We start from the raw sequence: 11521 nt of genomic DNA, 5'->3' as shown, positions 1-11521 counted from the left end.
AAATTTAATCATGTCCGTTAAATTTTTGTGATGTCTTTTAACTTTTGCGTGTTCAATTTCGACAATATGTGTGGTTAGATTTTTATATTTCTAAGATAAGATGAATCATTGTTATGAAATTTTTGGTTTAAATAATTGGATTGACATTAATTTATTTGAATAATTGAATGTTTATCAAGGTTTAATGTGCTTTTCAATTAATTAGTCATTAATTGAATTGTTAGTGAATTTTATTATCATTGATCGAAAAAGACAGTAGGATCATTAACACGTAATAATAAACATTATGAAGTTCAATAGAGAATAAAAATATACCTCTATGTTTCACATGATTTTTATAGATATTCTAACTCATTTAGTGCTTTCTTATACGTTCGTATTTTTTATAGCGATATAGGAAGGCTGCGTGCAAAATTAGATTTAATTGCTATCAAGAAAAGCTTTTAAATAAAATAGGAATATTGACCAACAAGCATGATTTTAATTTGTTACTTTAAATTGTTCAAATAAAAATGAATTAGCAAATGAGATTCTACATCTCAGAAATGCATATCACGAATTTCACAAACTTTTACTTTACTTTCAAGTTAGTTCAATAATCTAGACTTCAATTTACTACAACTCTTTATTAATATTCGATAAGGGCACTAATAGTTTTAACTTGATCAAACACATAGTTCTCGTGGGTTCGACATTCTATACACTATTATTTTACTTGTTCACGATCTCATCCACTTGTAATTTTTCAAAGGGGTAAGTTTTTGTCCCCGTTGTTGGTGGCAATTGTTCTTGATAAATTTTAGTTAATTTTAACTTTAATTTGAATTTTATATTTTTTTTTCTTTAGGTTAGTTTGTTATACTAGAAAAATTTTACAGCATTTCATGCTTTCTTTTTCAAGGACATTATATGCGAGGTTTGAAAATCAGTAATCTTACTCAACTTGACCCGAAAATCAAATGAACATACAACCGTCGAAGAAGACAATAGTTGGAAGCTCACCAAAAACACCAAAAACAAAAAGAGGAAGATATGGTAAATGAAAATCCTAATTAAATAGCCATCGAGGCTAATCTGGGAGTAACACAATCGAATATAGTTGCAACCAATGAAAACGCATGGCTCATGGGAGAGTATATGGTTCCACAGGTAGCGAAAAGCCAGTCTACTATCGTATATCTAGCATTTGGTTTGACAAAATTCCACTTAAGGATAGATGCTACAACATGTTCCAAAATATGCTACAATTATTTGGGAGAGCTACGATGAATCCCAATGCTCATATATCAAGATTTTTGGACATCTATATAACTATTGATTATCCAAGGGTGTCTAGTGAAGTAATCAAACTGAGGCCCTTTCCATACACATTGAGGGACTTAGCAAGGGAATGGTTAGACACTTGTCCACTACAGAGCATCACAACATGGAACCAATTGAGTTAGAAATTACTTAACAAATATTTCCCATCGAAAAGGATTGCAAAACTAAAAGATGAGATTACTACTTTATTGGACTCAAAATGCTATTCAAAGTCTTGAGAATGATGCAACGATTTACTCCGTCAATGCTCACAACATGGGCTGTAGAAGTGGCTTTAAGTGCAATACTTCTACATTCGTCTGAATCCGATTAGCAGGGTTAACATAGACTCTGTATGCGATGATTTTATCACAAAAAAAAAACTGCAGACCAGGTCTACTAAATCATGGAAGATTTGACATTCACCGGTACACTTTGGCCAACTGAAAGGACGGTTGGAAAAAAAGATGTTGGGGTATTTGAAGTTGATTATTTAACATCGATTTCAGTACAATTGGCATTGTTGGGGCAAAAGATAGATCAGATGAGCATAGCCTAGATAGTGGGACTGAATGCAAACATTGTGGAAGGGCCCACAAGAGTGTTGATTGTAACTTAAGATCTCGTTTTACCCAGACAGTACAAGATGTTAACTATACTCAGAATTTTCAAAGGCAACAACACAATCCAAATCCCAACACCTATTACCCAGGCTGGAGAAATCACCCATACTTTCACTAGAGTAATAATCAAGGAACTTAGATTGTGCCACAGTAGACCACACTACACCACCCGAATTTGAACAAAATGAGAAGAAATTTTCACTAGAAGATTTTGTGACTAAGTTAGCAGAAATATTCACTCAACAGATGCAACGAACATATGAGAGCTTGTAAGTTCAGGGTACTGTCATAAAAAATTTAGAAAATTAAATAGGACAATAGTCAAGGCACTTTCAGAGAGATTACTAGGAGCATTATCCAATGACACTAAAAACAAACCCCAAGGAGTACTGCAAGGCTATAACTATTCGTAGTAGGGTAAAGCTACCTGAAATAAATGTAAGGAGACTGGTTGCTATACAAGAAAAGGTACCCACCACAGTTGATGAGCACTTGGAGGAGTCTGAGCAAAATAAAGACTAAGTGAAAGAATCAGTGGATCCAAAAGTTTAGGTAATTGTTCAACCATTCTCATTCCCACATAGGCTATAGAAGTATAAGCTAGACAAGCAGTTCTTAAAGTTTCTCGAGATATTCAAAAAGCTGTAGATCAATATACCATTTGTGAATACAACTACACAAACGTCCAGCTATGCGAAATTTATGAAGGAGATACTCACGAACAAGATTGTAGTACCATCTTACAGATGCTGGAGGATTTGGGGACAGTGATGCTGAATGAAGATTGTAGTACCATCTTACAGAATAAACAGTCACTAAACTAAAAGACTCAAGGAGTTTCACAATCCCTTGTACTATTGGTAATATGAAATTCGATAAGGTTCTCTGTGATATGGATGCAAGGATTAACCTCATGCTTTACTTTATTTTCAGCAAATTGAACTTGGGAAAGGTAAAGGCAACATCATCTTATTGCAATTGGCAGACAGTTCCATAAAATTCCCAAGGAAAATCATTGAAGACATACTAGTGAAGGTCGATAAATTTATCTATCCTATAGACTTCATCATTCTGGACATCGTAGAGGGGGATAAAGACGTGACACTGATATTGGGAAGACCATTCCTTCCAACATGTCGGGGCTTTAATAGATGTTCAGAATGGACAATTGATGTTGTGACAAAATGATGAGCAAGTAGCATTCAATGTGCTCGGTGCTATCAAGTATCCTATAGAATCAGATAGTTCTCTCCACATTAATATGGTAGATTTGGCTGTGGATAAGAATTTCATGAGCACCCTCAAGACTACTTGGAGAATCTTCTTGTGTACTTACAAGATAAAAAATTAATAGTTGAAAAGATAAATCAGATCGCCTACATCATGAAGTCTGCTCTACCTATCAGGAGAAGATAGTTTGAGAAACTTATTTCAAAACCTAGTAAACTGCTACCTTTTATTTAAAAAGTACCAAATATTGAGCTCAAGCAAGTACCATCATATCTGAGGTACGCTTACTTAGGTAAGTCATCTATACTCCATATGATTATTGTAAATGAGATGACCGAGTTGAAAGAGTAGAGACTACTAAGGGTTCTGCAGGAACATAAAATAGCCATTGGATGGTTGATAGCAAACATCAAAGGGTTCCATCAATATGCATGCACAAAATTTTGATGGAAGAAGAGTACAAGCCAACAGTGGAAAATCAGGGTAGATTAAACCCTACTGTAAAGGACGTCGTGTGAACAAAAGTATTGAAATTCCTTGATGTAGACATCATCTATCCGATCTTTGATAGCTAGTAGGATAGTCTGATTTATGTTGTAAGAAAAGAGAGATTATATTAGTAAGGAATGAGAATAATGAGCTGATACCGACAAGGCCAGTTACAAAATGGAGAGTGTGCATAGACTATATGAAGCTAAACAATGCAACTGGAAAATATCACTTTCCCTTACCCATCATTGATCAAATGTTAGAAAGGCTAGGAGGGCATTCACATTACTGCTTATTGGATGGGTACTTAGGTTACAATTAAATTGCAATGGTTCTAGAAGATCAAGAGAAGACAATATGTACATGCTCGGTACCTTTGCATACTGAAGGATGCCATTTGTGTTATGTAATGCCCTTGCTACATTTCAGCGATGTATGTGGCAATCTTTTCATATATGGTAAGTCATTAAAGTATTCATGTATAACTTTTTAGTGTTCAGTTCATCATTTGAAAATTGCCTCTCGAATTTGGGTATAATCTTACAACAATGTGAGAAAACGAATTTGGTGCTAAATTGGAAGAAGTGTCACTTCATGGTGCAGGAATGAATAGTACTTAGGGTCAGGATTTTAGTAGATGGTATCAAGTTAGATAAAGCAAAGATTTAGGTGATGGAGAAGCTATCTTTACCGACTTCAGTTAAGGGAAGTACATAATTTCTTTGGCCACACTAGGTTCTATAGGTTTATGAAGGATTTCTCCAAAATCACAAAGTTGTTTTATAACTTGCTTATAAAGGGTACACCATTCGACTTTACTGAAGAGTGTTTGACAGCCCTCAACACTCTGAAAGAAAGTTAATTTTCATTTTCGTACCGGTTATAGCTGCACTAGACTGAGAACTGCCATTTGAGTTGATATACGACGCTAGTGACAATGCAGTTGGCATGGTACTGGGTCAAAGAAAGAATTAGTTATCCATGTTATCTACTACGTGAACAAGACTCTGACAGAGGCACAACTTAATTATGCAAAGCTATTATGTTTGCTTTCGATATGTTCAAATGATATCTTATGAGACAGAAGGTAATTGTCTATATAGATCATTTACCCCTGAAATATCTGATGTCAAAAAAGAGGTAAAGCCTAGGTTGATTCGACGGATATTTCTCCTTCAAAAGTTTGATATGGAGATCTGAGATTAAAAAAAAAAGGTGTGAAAATATGGTAGCAGACCACCTTTCAAAGCTTAAACAGGTAGAACAGAAAGATGAGGTTGATACAAAGAATTCATTCCCATATAAACTTATATTTGCAGTTGACAATGGGTCATGGTATGCAGACATAGTAAATTACTTGGCTTGTAATATGTTTTCCCCTGAATTCACGCATCAGCAAAGGAAGAAGTTCTTCTCGAAGTTAAAATACTATCATTGGGAAGATCCAATATTTGTATAGGAGGGGTGCTGATCAGATCATTCGAAGATGTATGCCAAATGAGGAAATATCTTAGATTGTGGAGTCTTCGATTTACACGGGGTATTTTGGGTCTTCTAAGACAACAGCGAAGGTTCTATAATTAGGATTTTATTAACTATCACTATTTAAGAATTCATGTGACTATGTGAAATACTGTGATCAATGCCAACATACAGGATGATCTCCAAAAAAGAATGAGATATCTTTGAACTCAATTCTAAAAGTGAAGCTATTCGATGTTGGGGGGATCGATTTTATGGGATCATTTCCTTTCTCTTACAACAATCAGTACGTGTTGGTGACAGTTGACTCTGTATCAAAATGGGTATAAGTAGTAGTAGCACCAACTAATGATGCTCGAGTGATTATAAATTTTTTGAAGAAGAACATATTCTTGCGCTTTAGTACCCCTCGAACTATCATCAATGATGGAGGTAAACATTTTTATAACAAGTTTTTGGAGTCAGTGTTAGGAAAACATGGGTGAAACATCAGGTTGCTACATCTTATCATCCCCAAATAAGTGGCCAAGTGGAAGTCTCAAATAGGGAGCTAAAGAGAATTCTCGAGAAGACAGTGAATAGCTCAAGAATTGATTGATTGTGAAAGCTTGACGTTGCATTGCGAGAATACAGGACTGCCTATGAAACACAAATAGGCATGTCACCATATCACCATGTATTTGGAAAAGCTTGTCACCTTCCGGTGGAATTGTAGCTTCACTCATATTGGATAGTAAAACAATTGAACATGGACATAACAGCAGCTAAAAGAAAGAGGATACTGTAGTTGAGTGAGTTGGATGAATTTCGAATGGATGCCTATGAGAATATGAAGCTGTAGAAGGAGAGGACAAAGAAGATGCATGATAAATACATCCAGTGGTGCAAGTTCACTCCATGTCAAAAGGTATTGTTGTTCAATTCTAGGTTGGAACTTTTTCCTGACAAATTGCGTTCTAGATGGTTTAGACGACTCACAATTGTTTAAGTCTTTTCACATGGAGAAGTCGAGAGAACTCACGAGACAAAGAAACCTTCAAAATAAATGAGTAGGGGTTGAAAGCATATTGGGATGGTGATTTTGATATAGAGAAGTCATTTACCAAATTCCACGACCCAAAATGATCGATCTGCAAGTATAGCTAAAGACTATAAATGAAGCAGTGATTGGAAGGCAACCCAACCTTCAACTCTTTTATTTATTTTGCTTTCTTTACCACATTGGATATAGGTTTATTTTGATTATTAGTTTGCATTATATTTACACACGTTTAAATTTAGAAGGTATCATCATCTTATTATGTTTCTACCTTGGGACCTCGAATTTATTGTTTGTTATGTCGATTGTTAGGGCTAAGTAACACATGTTCTAAGTTATTTGATTTTTAAAACTTAGTTTGATTGTTAAGTAAAGGAACGTGACTTCATGGAACATTCAAACCAACAACGGCCAAGGAAAGAGCATGATGAAAGAGATTGTCTAGCTGTTACCCATAATGCCTCACACATTTTATAGAAAATTTTGAGAAGTACCTTCTTTCTTTTTCTTCCTCGTCCCCTTATATTCTTACTTCTACCTTAGGACATTGTGGATAATGTCGATTTTACCGACAATAATGATTTAATTTGAGATTTTGTGTTGGTTTATGAACTATGAATAGGAAGCATGCTAGACTCATAGAAGCTTAACCTTGCAGAATTTGATAATATACGCGCACGAGAATTGAGTATTATATCATGATGCAATAAGTTAATTCATACGCTTTCTACGTTGACTTAGTTGGACATAGATGCCAAACACAAACCACACTAAACTATTTACTCTTAGACAAAATTTAGCAAAGTTTGGGGTGGTCTTACTATTGTGGGAAGATGCGAATGTGAATGTAGATTCCTTGTGTGAAAAAAGTTATGTGTAGATTGTCTTAAACTTACATAATTAAATTTGGCGAAAGTCTTTAGATGGAGGTTGAGCTGCTCTTATAGGTGTATGATAAGGGGCATTATATTAATTAATGCATATAATTTTTAAAAACTTCTTTTTGAAACTTTTATGATTCGAGTAATTAAGTCTGCAAGGGTATCTTAAAACCTAGTACCCTAAAATTATCTAATTTGACAGTTATTGGCATAAAGCTCGCTACTAGGGTTATTTAGAAAGAAGTCATAGAGGAGGTTGCACAAAAAAATTATTTTCTTTGAAGCCTTTTTTACTTAGGTTATTAAGCCTATAAGGGACTTTGAAACTTGTTGCCTTAAAATCATCTGATTTTGGAGTCATCGACCTAAAAAACCTACTATATAGGTCATCTAGAAAGTTTAAGGGAGAGAATCCTTGAAAAAAATATCTTTGAAAATCAGAAAAAGCAAGTGCATGAAAAAACAGAAGCATTAAATGTCTTAGTTAAGCCTCAACACTTGTTTGAGAGAAGTTGACTTTCAATGAAGGATTATTAGTTTAGTTGGGCCTTGACAGTCGAAGCAATCAAATGATTGGAGAATCCTTATTCATGGATGTGTTGACTTGCAACTAGTGACGTCTTCGTAAACTGGAGAGGGTGAGAATAGTACTAAAAAAATTTAATTTTAGATTACACATTGAGAAAAGAGTGAAAAAGAACAAATTTGAGGGTGTGAATCTTACGAGTAATGAAAGGGCATATTTGGCCACTAAGGGTTGACAATTGGAACAACTTGTGAATTTAGTAATGTCTACCTAATTCTTCACACACATAAAAGTCGATTTTACATTGAAAGAGTGGATATTGGTTTAATGTTGTGACTTTGAAGCATGTTTTGAAATTAACACTAAAATCTTGAATCTACCTCGCCTAACCAAATATTTTTGCATGCTTTTGTGCTTGTTGGTATTTAAGTTATAGTTTTATTTTGAGAACAAACAAATGTTTAAGTTTGGAGTATTTGATAAGGGTATTTTATACACTTATTTAGAAATGTTAATCGGGCTCGTCGGCTCGGGCCGCCCATGGCTAGGCCTGGAAAAAGCCCGAGCCGAGCCCCATTTTGGGGACACGGGTTTTGCCTGAGTCGGCTTGTAAGCCCACAAGCTTTAAAAAAAAATACAACAGCTTATAAGTAGCAACAAACTACTGCCTTAAGAAGGCAACAGAAAAACTGCCTTAAAAGGCAGCCAGTTGTTGCCTTTAAAGGCAATAGCTTTATTATATAAATAAAATAAAAAAATTGAGAAAGAAAAATGGGCCCCACGCCTAAAAATTTTGGACAAGCTTTTGCTCGGGCCCGAGAAATTGAGAAAGAAAAATGGGCCCACGCCTAAAAATTTTGGACAAGCTTTTACTCAGCCCGGCTCGGGCCCGAGAAAAACCTTTACCATTTTAATCGAGTCGAGCTCGAGCCTCAAGTTTCGACTTGCAAGCCGGCTCGACTCGACTCGACTCGTTGACATCACTATACTTATTTGATGCCTAAAATAGTGATATTTGATAGTTCTTTTAACAAATGATATCCTAATTTATTGTATGTTATGTTTAATAGGGAACCTCTATGTTGACAAAAGAATTGAAGGAAAAAACGAAAAAAAATGGCAAAATCCAAAGTACAAGGATTAAATTGGCCATTAGATGGAAGTTGGGGACCAATTTTGTACTTTGAAAATTGAGAGCTTGGAAAAATAATAATTTATTAGTGGGCCTTAAACTAAGAGTTGGAATTGGAATGAAATCCAATTAATTGGCTAGCAATTAAAGTCCTACAAAAGGAAGACTCTAGCTGGGACAAAAACATTGGTGGCTGACTTGGAATTTTTTACCCACAAAGACATGAATACATAAGGAAGTAGAGTCCTTTGGAGTTTGGAGAGTGAAACATGGGGCTGCTGCTTGTTGCATCATACTATATATACACACAAATTGGCGGTTGAGGTTTAATATACACACACAAAAACAAGAGACGGAGAAAATGGGAGAATTGAAGAGTGGCCGGCTGTTAAATTGAATATATACTGACATAGAAAATGGGATGAAAAAGGGCAACTTTGCATAGTCGGACATTGTGGCTGTTATTATATATATATACAAATACACAGAAATTGAGGCAGTTGGGAGAGTCAAAAATTGAGGCCGGGTGATATACATATACGCAGAAAGAAAGAAAAAAAATTAATCAGGTTTCGACGTTTCGTCAAATTTTAGTGATGTCTTTTAAGTTTTGCGTGTTTAATTTGTACAATATGCATGGCTAAAATTTTATATTGCTAAGAAGAAATGAATTATTGTTATGAAGTTTTTGGTTTAAAAAATTGGATTGACATTAATTTATTTGAATGTTTGAATATTTATCAAGGTTCGATTTGCTTTTCAATTAATTAGCCATTAGTTAAATTGTTAGTGGGTTTTATTGTCATCGATCAAGAGAGATAGTAGGATTATTAGCACATAGTAATAAACATTGTGAGGTTTGATAGAGGATAGAGATATACCTCTACGCTTCACATAGTTTTTATAAATGTTCTAGATCGTTTAATGTTTTCTTGCAAAGTTCGTATTTTTTATCGTGATATAGAAAGGCCATGTGTAGAATTAGATTTAATTACTATCGAGAGAAACTTTAAATAAAATAGGAACATTGACCAATAAACATGATTTCAATATGTCACTTTACATTGCTGAACTAAAAATGGATTAGCAAGGAGAATTTTACAACTTAGCAATAAATCTCATGAATTTGATAAACTTTTACTTGCTTCCAAGTTAGTTGACAATTTAGACTTCAATTTGCTACAACTCTTTATTGCTATTCGATTAAGAATATTAATAGTTTTAACTCGATCAAACACATAGTCCTCATGTGTTCGATACTATATAAACTATTATATTATTTGTTCACGATCCATTCACTTGCAGATTTTCAAAGGGTCATATAATTTATACATGAAAGAATTAAGTGCAAGCATTCAACAAATATGCAAATAACTCACGAGAATTATAATTTATTATGAATACACAGACTTTAATTGACATGACTTAAAAACTTAAGTGTCATAGAGCATAGCTCATGGGAGCTGGCTTGTAAGTTAGACGAGCGGCTCACATGTTACATTTTTTTTTTTTTACAACAACTTACATTTCTTGTTGCATTATTCTACCTAATCTCATCATCATTTTCACGGAACGAAGATAGTTTGTTCAGATTCTTTTCAATTTTTCAAAGATCCGACAAAAGGCTAATTGTATTACCACGTTTGGTAAGATGAAAAAAGAATTAAAATTAGTATGTCAAAACTACGGATGTAGTATTTCTTTAATTTCTGATTTTATGTGTTTGTAGATAATATTCGTATGCCCTTTTAGTAGCATTATAACTTGGTGACGATAATTTGACTCCAGTGAAACATAATTTGATGTGTTAAACACATTACAACGAATGAACCTACTCATCAAATTACACATTCTTTACAAGATTTTAATTTGATTAATAAAATAGTTAGTGTATCGTGTACAACATGTGTGGCTAAAAAAGCTATTTTGCGTCATCTGCACGAGTTAACATTTTCATTTCGTTCTGGCGAATTATTTGCATATAATTATTTTGTTAATAACTTATGGTCAATTATTTTTGTTAATAACTTATATTGGTAGGTATTCTAGGTAAATTGGGAAATGCAATATTGGAAATATGGAGGTGTAAAGTTCACTTTTACCGTGATTTTTTTTATATTCCCAAAATGGTATTAACAGAACTCGATTTATTTACCTTTTACTCTGAAGGATATTATAATACTTAAGGAATGTTTGTTGTCAATTTCAAAACAAAGCTATTTTGGCTAATGATGAGTGAGTGAAACATATGCACTTTGTTATAGAACTTGTTAAATATACTTTTTTGTGTTTATGAAATGTGATTCCTGTTTCCCTAACTTTAATTTTGATACATCCTCATTGTATATATCTTTGGCTTTCTTATAGTGTAGGGGTGAGGATTCTCCGTCATCAAAATTATGTATCGCAATGAAATATACATTCAAAATTGTTTTTCATCATGTATCAATCGTTTCGTCCTAGCTAAAGTATTTGATCCTTGTCTCAAATTGTGTGGTGCAATATTACTTTTAGTTACATCAAAATAATCTAAATTTAACATAAAAATACAAATATATCCTCGTTATGAAGAAGAATTATAGACCATACAACATTTAATCTTATTTGAACTAAGTTAATTTAACTTTTCTTGAGTTCGAGATATATGAATTAAATGTATTTGGATCACCAACTTAGGATGAGTCATTAGTAAGGGTTGAATTCTTCAATACACTTCAATGGTGGAATGCACAGTGGTATCAATATTCAGTATTGTCCAATATAATCTGGAGCTTGTTCGCAGAAGCTTCGACTTTATCAATATTTAAGACATAAGGT

The sequence above is a fragment of the Olea europaea genome, chromosome 11 (genome assembly GCF_002742605.1).
Source record: "Olea europaea var. sylvestris chromosome 11, O_europaea_v1, whole genome shotgun sequence".
Classification (NCBI taxonomy): Eukaryota; Viridiplantae; Streptophyta; class Magnoliopsida; order Lamiales; family Oleaceae; genus Olea; species Olea europaea.
This window is presented reverse-complemented; position numbering follows the sequence as displayed.